The sequence below is a fragment of the Hypomesus transpacificus genome, chromosome 17, assembly GCF_021917145.1.
Source record: "Hypomesus transpacificus isolate Combined female chromosome 17, fHypTra1, whole genome shotgun sequence".
Lineage (NCBI taxonomy): Eukaryota > Metazoa > Chordata > Actinopteri > Osmeriformes > Osmeridae > Hypomesus > Hypomesus transpacificus.
Window position 1 is genome coordinate 12,553,124 of NC_061076.1, and position 19,123 is coordinate 12,572,246.

General features: G+C 49.8%; 1 protein-coding gene across 2 annotated transcripts in view; it reads left to right on the forward strand.

The window, feature by feature from the left end:
* Window positions 1–8,726: 8,726 nt before the first annotated feature.
* The window catches only part of taok2a (TAO kinase 2a), an 84,440-nt gene continuing 74,043 nt past the window's right edge, over window positions 8,727–19,123 (forward strand). For both annotated transcript variants that reach the window (XM_047039029.1, XM_047039030.1), the window contains exon 1: window positions 8,727–9,153. The gene's annotated coding sequence lies outside the window, so the exon portion shown is untranslated. The remainder of the gene's footprint in view (window positions 9,154–19,123) is intronic.

Genomic DNA, 19,123 nt, shown 5'->3' on the forward strand with positions numbered 1-19,123 from the left:
TCGGGATTCTGCTACGTCTTCCGAAAGTTTTGTTCACCCACAAAGCAAACCGCTGGAGCTCGAGCATCACTTTGAGCACAGTAATGATCTCCTGTTTTAATGTTACAACAAATTCAAATTTTTGTTTGACACAAACAATGACAACTTGACTGCTGTTATAAAATGTTTCCCAGATAATTAGCATCAGTTTTTCACGAGTCTCTTAACCAACAGTTTTACAGCCTGTTCACTGACAACAACTGCTCAGAACAAGTAGTTCATAGATGTAGCCGGTGTGTATCGGTGAAACTCACTCGTCAGGTAAGTAACAGGCCACCCGCATCAATGGTTTTGTAGCTTTTTGTTGGCGTAGTTGGTAGTGGCGGCGCTTGGGATGTGAGAGGTGGCAGGATCGAACCCAGTGCGGGATGTAAATAGGCTCAATTCCTTTGACTTTTTTTTAAATTTAAAATAATGTCATGTTTTATTATTATATCCTGGCCATGGATGCATTAATCATTGCTGCCTTTCAAAGATGTCAGGTAAAAAGCAATTAATTAATTAATTTTGACCCCCTGACGGGGGGGGGGGGGGGGAGAATGTCAACTCTTGCCTGTCTTCAAAACTTGAGAGCCCTGCATATATTACCGGAGGAAACGGTGCTGCTGCTACTGCTAACGCTGCTAACACTGCTGCTAACTGTATGCTTTGCTTGCATGTGATAGTTTAGGCTGGAAGTAGGCTACTCCGGTAATAACTAAACTCAGCCTGACAATCAGTACACACAGCCTTAGTTGTCAACCGATCCGTTTTGCAACTTTTTGAAATTGAACTTCCCATCTAAAAAAGCTCTCTCCATCATTCAGCTACTGTCGGCAGTCGAAGTCATGTGACGACAGGTGATTCCCAGGCTCAAAAAGAAACCTGCGTTAACGGCACTTTTTTTTTTTTTTGTCACGTTAAAGTGACATTGCATTTACGCGCCATTAATGCGTTAACTTTGACAGCCCTAATATATATTGAAATGTAATTTCGGCATGATTCCAATCATTTCGAGCATTGTGTCTCACATGGGCGCATCTAGCATGCAAGAGCCCCCCCAAAAGTTTCATTAGCCCCCCCAAATAAAATAAATAAATAATTATTTATAATTTCCCTCCGTCTAAATGTAATTCGATAAATACACTGACACAAATAATAAAATAAAAAAATATCCATAGTCTGTTCTCTTCATTTCATATTATATCCTCTTGGTTGAGCTGCTGACAGTGTTGTATTTTATGGTAGAGTTTTTATCCAATCATATTTCAGCTAGCTTGTGTTGTCAGGTTGTATGAAATCTGCCTGATGCCTTCAGAATCAACAGAGCAGGCTCCCATGCGCTGTAAGTGAACGGAGACAGTCAGTTGCGATAGACAATCAGATCTCGAGTCTGCGACACCAAGGCCAGCTAGAAGGCCTTACGCTGAACTTGCCATGTACGTGTCCTGTAATTGTATAAACACTCATGAGAGCCTGAAAGAGGGCAATCCATTAGCAAGGCAATCCACCCAGACAGTAAATAAAATGCTTGAAGCCCTTGGAACGGGAATACAAAAAAATAAAAAAATATTTGGATCATCTGAAATTTATAATTTAGAGAGTCAGGTGGCTGAGCGGTTAGGGAATCGGGCTAGTAATCTGAAGGTTGTCAGTTTGATTCCCGGCTGTGCAAAATGACGTTGTGTCCTTGGGCAAGACACTTCACCCTACTTGCCTCGGGGGAATGTCCCGTACTTACTGTAAGTCGCTCTGGATAAGAGCGTCTGCTAAACGTTCGTTCGTTATCTGCCGCTTGTCCGGGGGTCGGGTCGCGGGGAAAGCAACCTAAGCAGGGAGGCTGTGAAGGAATGATAGCATACTGCTAATCAATGCTGCTACACCAATCACTACCTCGTATATGCATGTATACACATGTCACTTAATGCTTAATACTAAAACATGTATCCAATTGCAATCAATAGGGGTTATGCGGAGCGCTCAGCGTTCGAACCGGAAAACAGATGTAATCGTTTCCGCTTCTCACTTCTGTACACATCTGCAGCGCTAGGTGATCCAAATAACTTATATTGACAGGGAAGTTCAAGGATTTTATACGTTGTATTACTCTCTACATTAGGGTAAGTGTGACAGGAATAAAGTGATGAGTTCATATAACGTTATAATAGCCTAACGTTAGACCGTTTCCCAGGAGGTAGCACTAACACTAGCTCTACACATTAACTACAACGTTACAGTAGGCTACATAGCTACACAACTAGAGCTAAGTTATCAATGAAATATATGAATTCAGCAAATTAATTTAAGAAGCTCATTTTTATTTAGTGTCATATCCATATCATTATTCTGGTTTCTACAGCTAGGACCTATCGTTCCTAGAAGGAATTACGTTTACTAACCTACCACTAGGCCAAACAAAATGTTAAAGTTAGCAGGTGTATAAGATTACGCTACCGACAAAATTGACCTGTAAATAAATACTGTCACACTGGTAGTTGTTGCAGTTGATTGCCAAACACTGCATTCTTTGAGTCCACTTGGACTTCTACAGGTACAGTCTTCGTTTGACTGTTTTAATCGTCTGCGAGCAAAAAAAAAGGCTACTCCCCAGGGTACTCGGGGCTCTGGAAGTCCGTTTGGCAATCCTGTGTACATGGGAAATTGTAATTAAGGGTAGCTCCTTTAAACACCGGCTATAGTAGGTGGCCTTTACTACGCTGTGTTTACCTCAAAAGCGGCCGGCCGGAAGTAGTTACATCTGTTTTGTAGGACCAGGAAGAATGTTGCGCATAACCCCTATTGAATTAATAAAGAACATATGAAATCATGCAACAGGATGCCTTCTTTGCAAGTGATCGCTTGTATTCGCGATCTCGTTCTTTCGGTCACTACCCACAGTTTGTGACCATAGGTGAGGGTAGGAACGTAGATCGACTGGTAAATAGAGAGCTTCGCCTTTCAACTCAGCTCCTTCTTCACCACGACGGGCTGATGCAGAGCCCGCATCACTGCGGACGCCGCACCGATCCGCCTGTTGATCTCGCGCTCCATTCTTCCCTCACTCGTGAACAAGACCCCGAGAACAAGACCCCCTTGACCCCGAGAACAAGACCCCCTTGGGTCAAAATCTCCTCCCCAACCCGGAAATTGCACTCCACCCTTTTCCGGTTGATAAACATGGCCTCAGATTTGGAGGTGCTGATTCGCATCCCAGCTGCTTCACATTCGGTTGTGAACCGCTCCAGTGAAAGCTGAAGGTTGCGGCCCGATGAAGCCAACAGGACCACATCATCTGCAAAAAGCAGCAACCCGATCCTAAGGTCACCAAACTGGACCCCCTCGACGCCCTGGCTGCACCAGAAATTCTGTCCATATAAGTAATGAACAGAATCGGTGACAAAGGGCAGCCCTGGCGGAGTCCAACCCTGACTGGGAACAAGTTCGACTTACTACCAGCAGTGCGGACCAATTCTGGCACCGGTCGTACAGGGACCGGACAGCCCCGATCAGGGAATCCGGTACCCTGTACTCTCAGAGCACCCCCCACATGAGCCCCCGAGGGACACGGTCGAACACCTTTTCCAAATCCACAAAACATTTGTAGACTGGTTGGGCGAACTCCAATGTACCCTCCAGGACTCTGCCGAGGGTATAGAACTGGTTCACTGTTCCACGGCCAGGACGAAAAACACATTGCTCATCCTGAATCCGAGATTTGACAATCCGACAGACCCTCCTCTCCAGGACCCCTGAATAGACTTTCCCAGGGAGGCTGAGGAGTGATTCTAGTGATCCTGGAAGCTATGTTGTCGGGGGCTTTATGCCCCTGGTAGGGTCACCCAAGGCAAACAGGTTCCAGGTGAAAGACCAGACAAAGCGTGGCTCAAAAAACCTACCATGAAGAAAAACAACAATGGTTCTCAGTTGCCCCTGCCCGGAAGCGGGTCACCGGGGCCCCCCCCCTGGAGCCAGGCCCAGGGGTGGGGCTCGATGGCGAGCACCTGGTGGCTGGGCCTTTTCCCATGGGGCCCGGTCGGGCACAGCCCGAAGAGACAACGTGGGACCCTCTTCCAGTGGGCTCACCATCCGCAGGAGGGGTCATGGGGGTCGGGCCTTGGCGGTCCGATCCTCGGCTGCAGAAGCTAGCTTTAGGGACGTGGAACGTCACCTCGCTGGCGGGAAAGGAGCCTGAGCTGGTGCGCGAGGTAGAGAGTTTCCGGCTAGATATAGTCGGCTCGACACACAGCGTAGGCTCCGGAACCAGTCTCCTTGAGAGGGGCTGGACTCTCTTCCACTCTGGAGTTGCCCTTGGTGAGAGGCATCGAGCTGGGATGGGAATACTTGTTTCCCTTCGGTTCGGCGCCTGTACATTGGGGTTCACCCCGGTGGACGAGAGGGTAGCCTCCCAGGATAAGGGTGTCCTTATGTGCACCTGGCACCAGGACACCCGAGGTCTCAGTTCGATGATCGACTTTGTAGTCGTGTCGTCGGACTTGGGGCCGCATGTCTTGGACACTCGGGTGAGGAGAGGGGCGGAGCTGTCAACTGATCACCACCTGGTGGTGAGTTGGCTTCGATGGTGGGGGAGGACGCCGGTCAGGCCTGGCAGGCCCAAACGTAATGTGAGGGTCTGCTGGGAACGGCTGGCGGAACCCTCTGTCAGAAGGAGCTTCAATTTCCACCTCCGGGAGAGCTTCGATCATGTCTCGGGGGAGCCGGGGACATTGAGTCCGAATGGGCCATGTTCCGGGCCTCCATTGTTGAAACGGCTGACCGGAGCTGCGGCCGCAAGGCGGTCGGTGCATGTCGCGGCGGTAACCCTCGGACCCGGTGGTGGACTCCGGAGGTGAGGGATGCCGTCAAGCTGAAGAAGGAGGCCTATCGGACTTTATTGGCTGGTAGGACTCCAGAGGCAGCTGATGTGTACCGGCAGGCCAAGCGGAACGCGGCTTTGGCGGTCGCAGAGGCTAAAACCCGGGCATGGGAGGAGTTCGGCGAGGCCATGGAGAATGACTTCCGAACTGCTTCAAAAAGGTTCTGGACCACCATCCGGCGACTCAGGAGGGGGAAGCAGTGCTCTGTCAACACTGTATACGGTGGGGATGGTGCGCTGCTGACCTCGACGGGGGACGTCCTGGATCGGTGGAAGGAATACTTCTAAGACCTCCTTAATTCCACCAACACGCTTTCTGACGTGGAGGCAGAGTCTGGGGACATTGGGGCGGGCCCTTCTATCTCTGGGGCTGAGGTCGCCGAGGTGGTTGAAAAGCTCGGCGGTGGCAGGGCCCCTGGGGTGGATGAGGTCCGCCTGGAGTTCCTTAAGGCTCTGGATGTTGTAGGGCTGTCTTGGTTGACACGACTCTGCAACATCGCGTGGACATCGGGGACAGTGCCTCTGGACTGGCAGACCGGGGTGGTGGTCCCCCTTTTTAAAAAGGGGGACCAGAGGGTGTGCTCCAACTTTAGGGGGATCACACTCCTCAGCCCGTCCGTCCGTCATCTGCCGCTTGTCCGGGGATCGGGTCGCGGGGGCAGCGACCTAAGCAGGGAGGCCTAGACTTCCCTCTCCCCGGCCACTTCCACCAGCTCTTCCTGGGGGACCCCGAGGCGTTCCCAGGCCAGCCGAGAGACATAGTCCCTCCAGCGTGTCCTGGGTCTTCCCCGGGGCCTCTTCCCAGTGGGACGTGCCTGGAACACCTCACCAGGGAGGCGTCCAGGAGGCATCCTAATCAGATGCCCGAGCCACCTCAGCTGGCTCCTCTCGACGTGGAGGAGCAGCGGTTCTACTCTGACTCTGACTACTCTGGCAGGGCCCCTGGGGTGGATGAGGTCCGCCTGGAGTTCCTTAAGGCTCTGGATGTTGTAGGGCTGTCTTGGTTGACACGACTCTGCAACATCACGTCAACATCGGGGACAGTGCCTCTGGACTGGCAGACCGGGGTGGTGGTTCCCCTCTTTAAAAAGGGGGACCGGAGGGTGTGCTCCAACTTTAGGGGATCACACTCCTCAGCCCGTCCGTCCCTCATCTGCCGCTTGTCCGGGGATCGGGTCGCGGGGGCAGCGACCTAAGCAGGGAGGCCTAGACTTCCCTCTCCCCGGCCACTTCCACCAGCTCTTCCTGGGGGACCCCGAGGCGTTCCCAGGCCAGCCGAGAGACATAGTCCCTCCAGCGTGTCCTGGGTCTTCCCCGGGGCCTCTTCCCAGTGGGACGTGCCTGGAACACCTCACCAGGGAGGCGTCCAGGAGGCATCCTAATCAGATGCCCGAGCCACCTCAGCTGGCTCCTCTCGACGTGGAGGAGCAGCGGTTCTACTCTGACTCTGACTACTCTGGCAGGGCCCCTGGGGTGGATGAGGTCCGCCTGGAGTTCCTTAAGGCTCTTGATGTTGTAGGGCTGTCTTGGTTGACACGACTCTGCAACATCGCGTCAACATCGGGGACAGTGCCTCTGGACTGGCAGACCGGGGTGGTGGTTCCCCTCTTTAAAAAGGGGGACCGGAGGGTGTGCTCCAACTTTAGGGGGATCACACTCCGCAGCCTCCCTGGGAAAGTCTATTCAGGGGTCCTGGAGAGGAGGGTCCATCGGATTGTCGAACCTCGGATTCAGGAGGAGCAATGTGGTTTTCGTCCTGGCCGTGGAACAGTGGACCAGCTCTATACCCTCCGCGGAGTCCTGGAGGGTACATGGGAGTTCGCCCAACCAGTCTACACATGTTTTGAGGAAATGAAATTACTCAAATAAAACGTTTGATCTTATTGATGTAATCTAGACCAGACTGAAGCTTGGCTAAGAATCAGAGGTAGCCAGGACAAAGGGGTCATGGACCCGGTATTCCCCACTATGGGTTATTCAATTAAATAAATGAGGAAGGAGACGGCGTACGAAAATAATGCACTTTATTTTCTAATGTCTTGTTTAAAGGTAAAGATATAAATAGATGAACATCAATCATTACTTAATTTAGTGTGGCAACAATTCCCATATAGTGCTCACACAAGCCACTAAGCAGCACCAAACCTGCGTTTCGACTATGCCTGCTACAACCGTACCACCAATTAACACAAACAGCTTTGTCTCCTGTCAATCCTGAACAGGTACAGTAATCTGCAAAAAGTGTGTACTTTATGGACAAGTAACACTGCGCCGTGACAGTGACTGTCTACCAACTCAGATACTATTGTACAAAACAGTATTAGGCTATATCACAACACAGTATCACATCAAAATAAAAAGGCATCTTTACCTGTTGGAGTTTTAGCACTTTTTTTACATTATGAATTTCATTACGCTTCTTTGGTGAGACAGTGAGACAAACGTTAGTGTGAGGAAGATCTCGAAGTGTGTGGTCAACTTTTGTGTGTCCATATCTGCTGCGGTCGGTGAACAGCATTCTGATTGGCTACTCAACAAGTAACGTGCTTATAGGACACCTTTTTGACCCGATTTTGACACGGCAAAAGATTCACAGTCGCAGGAAACGATTGGCAGGAGCAAAACTATTTCTGCTCCTGCAAATCGTTTTCTGCTCCTGCAAATTATTTTATGCTCCTGCTAATCTTTTTCTGCGACTGTGAATCTTTTTCTGCGACTGCTAATTATTATTGACCCTAATTTGACTCCATATACTTTTGGTTGACTTTGGTGGACAAACTTTGTTGACTCATCTCTTAAAATCGCCTTTTATTTTTGAGTTTTGACAGTATCCGTGATCTTAGTTTCCTACTCTTAATTGTGAATGCAAACTTAGTGATTTTAAAGTTGCTCGTGTGACGGGTATGTAACAGCTGTAGCCACGCTCCGTAACGACAAGGCTCGCTCGCCGCTCACTAGGCTCGAACGCACGACCTCCGACTTTCCAAGCGTGACCACTTCCAGCTACGCCTAAGAAAAGCTAGCTCTTCGTTGACGCGGGTGGCCTGCTACATACCTGAGGAGCGAGTTTCACGGTTCTCACTCCGTTACACTGGACTAGCCTAAGGTGATGTAATGTGTAAGTATGATTCTGTATGGATTCTCGAACAGGAGTGTCATATTGATGGTATTATGAGGTGTATTAATTTAGGCAAGACTAAGTATAACGTCACTGAAGGCCAAGGTGTGAAATGCATGGCCCGCCTCTGCTACCCAATCACATAAGACTCGAAATTAAAGTATATGTTTCTAAAACAGAATGATGCATTTACATTTAGTAGACACTCTTATCAAGAGCGACTTACAGTAAGTACAGGGACATACGCCCCGAAGCAAGTATGGTGAAGTGCTTTGCCCAAGGACACAACGTCATTTGGCACGGTGGGGAATCGATCCGGCAACCTTCTGATTACTAGCCCGGCTCCCTCACCGCTCAGCCATCTGACTCCCAATACATTTCATTTTAACTGTTTAAATGTGAGCTATTTTATTTTTTTCCTCTCTCATTTTCAAACCTTAGGCTATAACACTTTTGATTGGGTGGGCCGGCTGTCAATCTGGGCGGCACTGGCCCACCCTGGCCTGTGGCCTCACCCGTTACATGTACAATTAATTAGGCAATTTGTATTCTTTTGAGGGATTTCATAATTCTTCAAACATGTTCATGTTTGATATAAGATATAGCCTACTAAACGATAATGAAAACCTCGAGAACCCGTTAAATCGGAACTTGTACGCCACTGAATTTATGCTCTTATTTTGAAGGTGAATTCTCCAAATCAAAAATTATATTGAGCATTTCTACTTCTGCCATCTTGTTTTCCGGACAGCAAAAAGGTGTGAGGCGGAATCACACGAGTTGAGGGAGAGAGATTTTTGGGTAGTGTGCTATAAGTTTGAGGAATAGACGGATGTTACAATATGAAAGGCAGGGAATCGGGCGCAGATGACCAGCCACAACACCACGGATCACATCAGAAAACAACTAGCAAGAGCTATCGAGCTATTCCAGTAACAATAGTATAATGTCATTGCGGGTATTCTGAGTTGGCTAGCTATTATTTGTAGGATATATTATTTTCGTCGCATCTAGTCTCGTGAACTAAAACTGACAATGGAATTTACTTTGATTTGAACGCAAGAACATAGTCTCATCTCCGTGTTAGCTACGAGACCACTGCAAGGTTTTTTCGTGGCTAGGCAAGGATCACAACGAAGCCGCGGTAAGTTACGCTAACTAGCACTAACGTCAGCTAACTACAAAGTTGATTTAACTATACGTAGCTACATGAACTACATCCCTACCGACCATGTATACAATGTGGCCACCGTGGCTATTCATGAGCTAGGCTACCTTTAGCGAGACAATGTTGGTCACAGAGACATGAAGCTAGCTAGTAGTGTGATGCGGGCGTGCTGTTTTGGCGGCCTTGGCTACTGACTAGCTAGCAAATTACTAACCTAGGCCTTTTCGTGTTGTAACCACTTATGATTTGATTTCATATTTTACAGCTCGCTAGCTCCAAATTAGGTTTAGCAAATAATCCTTTCTTACTCAGTGGTTGTCAGTATACCGTAGACTCTGGGATACTATATGTGCAAATTAGCTAGGCTACCACAACCAGATTAGGCATACTTTGGTTGTCAGCCGTAGGATGGACAGACTAAAAATGTCTTATTATTTTTTTCTTGTTTTCTTTCCAATCCGTATGTACAGTAACCTAACTTAATTTGAACTAATCCGAAGTCAACGGAGTTCCAAGCGTCAACAAATTCAAAACTGAATGTATCGCTCATTTAAAATTGTGATAAATAACACAATTGTGAGATTTAATGTACAATACGATGTACACTTATTATTAGTAAGCTACATTTACTTTCGAAAACAGTGGTCAATTTTCGCTTGTTGACTGAGGCGTTAGCATAATTAGCCTCTGTTGGGCGACATATACGATAGCAGTCAGTGATACATCCGTTTTCAATCGTTAAAATAATAAACATGCCTCACATATCAATGAACGTTTTTCTGATTTATTATGACATAATATTGCTAGTAAACAATTAATGGGTACAATTATCATATACCTGTAGTTTTAAGCCAGTGTAGCTCACTGTAATGATGTACGCGACGCAGTTTAGAAAAAAAAATTCTACTGCTGTTAAGGAAGCCAAACGGCGACAGTAAATTCTCGGCACTCCCCTTACAAAAATCTAAGTTCCCAGATGAGTTTTTCAATTGGTGAATCAACCTATCAATTAGAGCCAATCCTTGTGTGAATACCATACTATTCCGTATGTGGCTCAAAGGTTCTCCCATTTTAAGGGATCTGTAATTGGCCGAGAGTACTTTGAGCCATTGGCTACTAATCTGGGGTGCGTTTCCCGAAAACATCGCAAGCCTAAATTGATCGTAGAGTCCATCGTACTGTAACGATGGCGCTAGGGGTCTATATTGGAGTGGATGCGTAATAATCGGACGCAGAGAAGAAGACCTTTTTATCCTGTGTCCCATACACCGCTCGACTACAGGTTTTATTACTACACCACCAATCACATGTGAATGCCAACAACAAGTCATTAACTCACATACAATTCACAGTTATGGCAACAACGATAACTTATAGTTACTAATATCCATACATCATCCACTGACAAACCTAATTGACAGAACAACAACACTCAACTCAAACATGCATACAACATTAACCAAACATGAAACAAGTATGTGAATTGCGCCACCCACAATCCTTTGCGCCAACAGCGCGAGTTAACACGCGACCAATCCGTGGGTCGCTACATAGCCCCCACCTGAGGGGTCAGTCGTCCCCGACAACCCCATCACCCAACAGGTAGTCTCTTAAGTGTCCTGGCCGTAACCGCCGCCGAGTTGGCCTCCTGGGACTGGTAGAAGGTGCCATAGGGGGGGGGTTACATTGTCCAGTGGGAATGGTGCCGCTGGTGTCGTTCTCTGCTCCACCCGTCTCTGGAGCAAGCGGGCGATATGGTGATAGTCTGTCCTGGTGCAGCACCACCACACGCCCCCGACCAGGCATGCGCACCCGATACACCACCTCAGAAACCCGTTCCATAACCTCACTGGGCCCCTGCCAGTGACTGCATAGCTTGGGTGACACCCCCTTCTTACGAGTAGGGCAATACACCCAGACCTTGTCACTGGGCTTGAAGGTCAGCTTCCGACACCGGGTGTCGTAGGCTCTTTTCTGCCGCACCCCAGAGTTAGCCTGGGCCTGACGAGCGTACTCATGGACTACTTGGAGGCGATCTATCAACCTCCGGTAGTAATCCATCTCCTTTCCTCCAGCAATTTCCGGCTCGGGCGGGGTCCCGAAAACCAAGTCCACCGGTGTCCGTAATTCCCGCCCAAACATGAGGGCAGCTGGTGTGCACTGGCTGGACTCTTGGACGGCCGTCCGGTACGACCACAGGACCAGGGGCAGGTGGCGATCCCAGTCCCGCTGATGTTGGCTGGTCAGGATGGCGAGCTGGGTAGCCAGGGTGCGGTTGAACCGCTCCACCAGCCCATCGCTCTGAGGGTGGAGAGGTGTCGTCCTCGTCTTGGATACTCCCAGCCGTCGGCAGACCTCGCTAAAGACCTGGGACTCGAAGTTCCGCCCCTGGTCACTATGGAGTTCCGCAGGGACCCCGAAGCGGGCAAACATCTCCTCTACCAGCCTTTCCGCAGTTGTGGTGGCACTCTGATCCGGCACCGCGTATGCCTCCGGCCATTTGGTGAAATAATCCATGGCCACGAGGACGTAGCGGTTGCCGGAATCAGTCGCTGGAAAGGGCCCAAGTATGTCCACCGCTACTCGCTCCATCGGAGCCCCCACCAGGTACTGCTGCAATGGGGCATGGGAGCGCTGCGTTGGCCCTTTCTTAGCAGTGCAAAGGTCACAGCAGTGCACATACAGCTCCACGTCCCGTCGACAACCTGGCCAATAGAATCGGCCCCTGAGGCGGCGGAGGGTCTTGGCGATGCCGTAGTGCCCCGCCCCCACCGAGCCATGGACGGTCTGAAGGACCTGTTGGCGGAGTTCACGGGGTACCAGCAGCTGTAGGAGGTCGCTTCCCCGGCCAGGAGCTTTCCACCTCCGGTGCACCAGCCCGTCATGGAGCTCCAAGTTGCCCCACTGTGATTGGTAAGCCTTAACCTCCGGTCCGTGGGCAGACACTTCTGTCCATTCGGGACGCCGCCCCGTCGCCAGCCAGTTGATTACCACCGCCAAGGTTGCATCGGCCTCCTGGCATTGTTGCAGCTGAGCGGAGGTCCATGGAGAACTCCCCTCGCAGTCAGCTGTCTGAATGGCTGCCACCGTCAGTGGTTGGTCCCGCTCCTCTTGTCGTTGGCAATACCGACATTCCAAGACTGCACAGGGGCGGCGGGAGAGGGCATCAGCATTAGCATGCAACCGCCCTGGTCGATGCTGGATCTCGAAGTCATACTCCTGTAGGGCCTCCAGCCAGCGAGCCACCTGGCCCTCCGGGTTCTTAAAGTTCAACAGCCAGGTAAGGGAAGCATGATCGGTGCGCACAAGGAAATGGCTGCCATGCAGGTACGGCCGGAATTGTCGCAGTGCCAGGACCACTGCCAGCAGCTCACGCCGGGTCACACAGTAGTTCCTTTCAGCTCGGTTCAGAGTGCGGCTAAAGTAGGCTACTGCGCGCTCCACCCCTCCAACACTCTGGGACAGTACGGCGCCAACTCCCACGTTGCTGGCATCAGTGTCCACGATGAAGGGCTGTTCCGCATCTGGGTAGGCCAAAATGGGAGCCTCGGTAAGGTCAGTTTTTAGCTGGGTGAAGGCTCCGGCACACACGTCGTCCCAGTCAAAGGGCTGTCCCTTGTCAGTCAGTCGATGGAGGGGTTTGGCAATCGTGGCGAAGCCCCGGACGAAACGCCGGTAATAGGACGCCAGGCCCAAGAAGCTCCGCAGTTCGGTGACGTTGGCAGGGGGTGGCCAATTCTGGACTGCGGCCACCTTAGCGGGGTCGGTAGCTACCCCGTGCGCGCTGACCACATGGCCCAAGAACTGCGTTTCTCTTGTCAGCAGGCGACACTTGGCAGGGTTCAACCGCAACCCAGCCTGACGAATGGCTTCAAAGACCTCTTGCAGGTTACCCAGGGCTCGGTCAAAGTCGCTGGCATGCACCAGCAGGTCATCCAGGTATACCACACAACGACTCCGTGGTATTTCAGCCAGTACCCTCTCCATCAGCCGTTCGAACGTCGCTGGTGCATTAGAGTCCAAACGGCATAACACGAAACTGCCACAGTCCCTGTCCAATGGTAAAGGCAGTCTTTGGTCGTGCGTCAGGGGCCAACTCCACCTGCCAGTAGCCACTACGCAGATCAAGGGAACTGAACCAGCTGGAGCCTGTGATATGGTCGAGGGCGTCATCTATGCGAGGGAGGGGGTAAGAGTCCTTCTTGGTCACCGCGTTGAGACGTCGATAGTCCACGCAGAACCGCCAGCTGTCATTCTTTTTTCGAACCAGGACAGCTGGTGCGGCCCACGGACTGTCAGAGGGCTCAATTACCCCAGCAGCAGCCATCTCCCTAACTTTGTCTTCTGCCACCTGTCGCTTGCCGAGGGCCAGCCGGTGAGGCCGCAGGCGGATGGGTTGGGCGGTACCGGTGTCAATGGAATGCTGAACCAACCCCGTCCGCCTACAGTCCTCATCCTTTGCTGCAAAGATATCTGCATAGTCCTCTAGGAGGTGCCTCAACTGGCCGCACTGCTGTTGGTCAAGGCCATCACTGCTGCGGCGGCAGAGTTCCCTCACCGCCTCAGACGTCTCCGCCGATGTATGGTTGGTAGGCTGACCTGGCATGGAGTCGCTGGTGGCAGCTGTTTGGCAGCTGGCTTGCTGGTCTCTGACCTTTGTGTTCTTGTCCTGGCCGGCCTGGAGCGCCACAGTCTCCCCACCAAGGGTGATGGCTGCCCTCAGGACATCAACATAGGCACCCCAACGGGACAACAGGTCCAGGCCGATAATGCACGAGTCCTGAATATTGGCAAGCCAGAACTCGTGCTCCGCCTCCTGGTTCCCAGCCTGGATCCGCAGATGCTTCTTCCCCTTTGTAGCAGCCTTCTCCCCTGTCACCGTCACCAGGTTCGTGTCTGACTTTGCCCATGCGTCGGAGAGCGTCCCCATGGTTCCTGGAAGGACGCCAGGACGCACCAGTGAGACGGTAGACCCCGTGTCTACTAGAGCTTGGCAGGGTTGGCCATCAAGCCAGCAGTCCAAATACAGTCCCTTAGTGTTGCCTACACGACCAATCAACAGTTCTTGGCTTAAGGGAGGGGCCAACGATTGGGGTGGCGGGCCCCTCACTGCGCCACCCCCCCGTCGTTTCCCGTCTGCTGTGGTGCTCTGGAGACTGGTGCTGGTGCTGGGCAGTCACGGGCAATGTGACCAGGTTCGTCACAACGATAGCACCGAAGAGTGGATCGAGGTCGACGGTTCCCAGCTGGGGCTGGCCGCCGCTGAAACTGCACCTGACAAACTGGCTCGGCCTCCTCACCCTCACAGTCGATGGCCCGGACGTGTGGAAGGGACAGCCGTGGGGCAGCCTGAGTGCAGAGCACCGCCTCTGCCCGTACCGCTTCTTGAAGAGCCCCCTCCAGGGTTCTGGGCATGGTGAGACGCACATGCTGGCGTAGCTGCTCTGGCATAAGCCCCTTGAGGAATGCATGGAGAGCCAGCTCCCCTCTTGCAGCGGCGTCGAACATTGGATAGCCATGGCGGGCGTAGAGCTGGATATCTGCGGCGAAAGCGCCCAAACTCCCTCCCTCCTGGCGGCGACAGCTGGCTAGCCTGTCCCTACTCTGGTCAGGGAATGGTGGCTGCCCGAACCGCCTCTCCAAGGCCCCGGTCAAGGTCTCCAGGTTCCGCTGTTCTCCCGGGGTCAGATCCAGGAGCACCTGCAGCGCATTTCCCTCCAGCGCCAGGGCAAGATGAGTGGCGGCTTCCTCGCTGCTCCAACCACCATGCCACACTGCCAACTGGAACTGGGCAAGATATGGCTCCAGGAGCGTCTCTCCATTGATCTTGGGCACCTTCGCTGGTGTTCTTGGCATGGCAGTGGAACGGGGCAGGATGGCCCCAACATCCACCTGTGGGGACGCCCCAGGTAGGTCAGGTTGGATGTCCACAGCTATGGCTGTGTGTTCTGTGGTTCCACTCCCGGCCTCTAGGGGGCGACAAGGCCGTGGCACACTGGACCCATCAGCGTGGGACGACGTTCTTGCCCTGGAACGCTCCATCTTCAGCCTACGTTTCTCCAGGTGTAGCTGAGTCCTCTTAATGGTCTCTTCAAGATCTGCGATTTCTTCCTCCATCCTGCGTGGTTGCGCCATCCCACTTCTGACACCAATGTAACGATGGCGCTAGGGGTCTATATTGGAGTGGATGCGTAATAATCGGACGCAGAGAAGAAGACCTTTTTATCCTGTGTCCCATACACCGCTCGACTACAGGTTTTATTACTACACCACCAATCACATGTGAATGCCAACAAGTCATTAACTCACATACAATTCACAGTTATGGCAACAACGATAACTTATAGTTACTAATATCCATACATCATCCACTGACAAACCTAATTGACAGAACAACAACACTCAACTCAAACATGCATACAACATTAACCAAACATGAAACAAGTATGTGAATTGCGCCACCCACAATCCTTTGCGCCAACAGCGCGAGTTAACACGCGACCAATCCGTGGGTCGCTACAGTACGATAGATCTTAGTTGTACGGGCCGTTTCCCGAAGCCATCATAGCTAAAGTGGCACTTGAAAATGCTCGTAGATTAACGAGAGCTCCAGAGCAGTCATAGATCCATAAGTGCATCGTAAGCAAAGAGACTCAGTGGAGACACACGTAGGCCGCCCATGAAAACTACATTAGACTAATACTGAAAGTTACTTCAGATGGAAAATAAGATTCTTTTGTTTTTTTACACCAGTTACGCTGGAACTGTGATATTTGTTAGTGAACCATACAAATTTAAGTACATTTAGGTTTCACAAAATAATTTGATTTGGTGGGTTTGGCGCAATAAACAAAGGTAGATTTAACAAACGTCAGTCTCATTCAAAATACTATAAAATTGAAATATGGCTGTTGTAATGTGCAATAGTATAATAACACAACAACAATTGAACATTGAAGATGTTTATTAGAATTATAGGGCTGGTAGCACGCCAAGCCCGGTGGATGAAGAGGCTGGTGGCAGAGCCAAACCTGATGTTGGGAGATGGTAGCACCCAGGAAATGATAGGACTCCACAGTGTTGACTGGGAAGTCACACAGGGTGAAGGGGCTGGGAGGGCGTGAAAACTCATACAAAAATCATTAAGCCATTGAAGATGGCCAAAGTCCTGCACCGCAGACTTGTCCCCTCTGGTTGTGGGGAATTGGATGTGGTCTGGGATGTGGCAAAGTAATGCAGTTGTTACAGCCTGCACAGATCTTGACACTGACGCCTTGGCAGGGCTCTACGCTAATGTTTTCCCCAAGGAGTACATGCGCTCCTAAATGAAAAAATGTAGGAGCACACAAAGAAATTTAGGAGCACTGTTTTTTGATTGTATTTGTTTATTAAAATAGGGCCACAGCTCTTTGGACCATCCCGCTGTGCAACACTAAGGCTGCAACATGAACATGCAAGCATTTTTGCAGTTCTTGTCCCTGACAAATAAACAAATGTCATGCTGCACGTTGCCTAGATGCAAAGTATATCTGTTGTTCAGCTGCTTTTGTAGATTGGCCGTCTGGAACGCTTTGAGGTCAGCCAGCGGTTCACAGAAGGAGTTGGATCAAAGTCCTCAACAGAAGGCCCCTCCAGGTTGATCCTCATTAGGTCCTCAGTGGTGGAAACCCCAAGGCAGCTTCTTGTCGAAGACTTGATTCGATTCTGTGCAGAGAAGCCTCGCTCACACTGGGCAGCTGAAATTGGCAGCACCAGCATGATGTGCACCAACTCTAGTATATTCTAGAGAAAAAAATTATACTTTTCAATTTCATTTAAATGCTTATCATTAACTTATCAAAACTTAACTTCAAGGATACTATACGCAACCACTCAGTACTGTTGGCCTACCTTGTAATCAAGCCTGTAGGGGTCCTTTGTTAACATGGTCTCCCAAAGGCCACTACGACTTGTCCTTAAATTATGGCTGACCAGGATTTTCAGGCCCTGCCACTCGTCCTGAATTGCAGCTAAGTTGCACCCCGATCTGCAAGTTTGAACAGAACAAGTGAGTTTGCAAATATGTAAACAACATTGTCTCTATGGCAAATGCAGTGTCAAATACATTCTTACCTCTCTAGAGGCTCCTTGAAATGCCTCACCAGGTCTGCCACATCATCATCACCAAAGGTGAGAAGGCTAGCCTGGTCTTCTGGCCATGTGTCAGGATTTAGCACTTTGAAAGAGTCCACTGGGGTCTGGGCACTCTCATCCTTCAGCAGACCTCCAAACCTGGCTTTGAGGTCTCCCACGCCGATGTTGATGGCCGCCTCCATGTGCTGCTTCAGCTGGGGATTAGTGAGGTCCGTGAAGCCTTTTAGATTCCCCTTCAGTGTTATTCCCTAAAACAGAAATAACACACACGCACACACAGAGAAAAAGGCAGACGACAGACAGACACACACCAACACACAATGAAATGTCTGGCCATTTATCAGCCTCTTTCTTTAAAGACTTCTCCAATCTTCACTGCATTTCCCTCCTTGTCCTGTAATTGCTTGTATTGTGCAACAAAAACCATGATTCTCACACTGAGAATCTGTCTTAATCATTGATTTCTCTTACATCCTAACAAACGCTCATCCTAACACACCTGGAATCTCCTCTCATCACCCTGCTGCTGAGCAAGCATGGTCTGGATCTTCTCCAGCATGCATCCTGCCTTTGCCCTAAACTTTAGTGCTTCCAGTCTGGTCACTGTCTTCCTCAACACTGATGTAGCATGGGGGAGGATCAGGTCATTCCTTTGCAAGGTGAGGCTAAGTGAGGATAGCTCCTCAAACATGTCAGAGAGAAAATGTCAGAATACACAAGAGTGCATTCTCCATTTCCCGCTTTATCTGTTAAGTAGTGCGTAAACAAGTACAAAGGAAACGTGTTAGTTAATTTAAATTTAATTTTTATGTCTTTAGACATTCTGTCAATGGCTTGATTCTAAAAGGTCATTTGAGTTTTGAACCCTTTTTTGTAAATTAGTGGTATTAAATGTACTGAGTAAAACTGACCTTTTTTGCCCGCCCTTGAACTTTATCTGTTGTTGATGCTACGGCCAGATTCTGCAGAACAACTGAGTACTGACCTTGGTCAGTGGCAAGGTCCTCTTGTCCATGCCGCAAGAACACTTTGAGGGCTCAGTGGACATGAGGGATCCAGCGAATTCCCTTGACGCTAGCTGGTGTACAAATATCCACACCAAGCTCTTGTCCGAGAATATATAGCTCTCGTTTGGATTTGCAGCTGAAGTGATAAGTCTTCCATATTAGATGTAGAAGATCGTATATAACAGACACCTTTGGCTCTTTCTTTTGAACAGTCAGTATTGCCAGCTCTAGCCTCTGAAAGTAAGAACATCATCTTTCAAACAATTCACTGTCTTTCTCTTGTGCCAACAGAAAACAATAATTTTGTGGTATTTTCCGTAACACTTTCTAAGAAGATCATGCTTATAATGAATTAAAGCCCCAGTATAAATGGAGCTATAATACAGTATAAGCATTGTTTAACATTCTCTACAAGCAAATACAAATAAATCATAGAATAGATAATTATTTTTCATTATTTACAAACCTATGTGGCATACAGTGGATTGGTATTCTATGCCTCCCTGCCTCTCTCTGCAGGTGGGCAATCACTCCCCCACGGTGGCCCATGTTCACTGAGGCGCCATCTGCCCCAAAGGAGATGCACTTCTTCATCCATGACCCTCCATCCTCCTCTGGGCAAACAGCACAAAATGCGGCCTTGGTGGCATCCAAAACACCTTGAATTACAACACAAAAAACAATTACGTTATACAAAAGTCTTTCAGACAAACTCAATTATATATGAAGAGAATATATATATTATCATATACATATATATATAATATTACAAGGCTGTAATCATAATACATATTCTCAAAACGTCC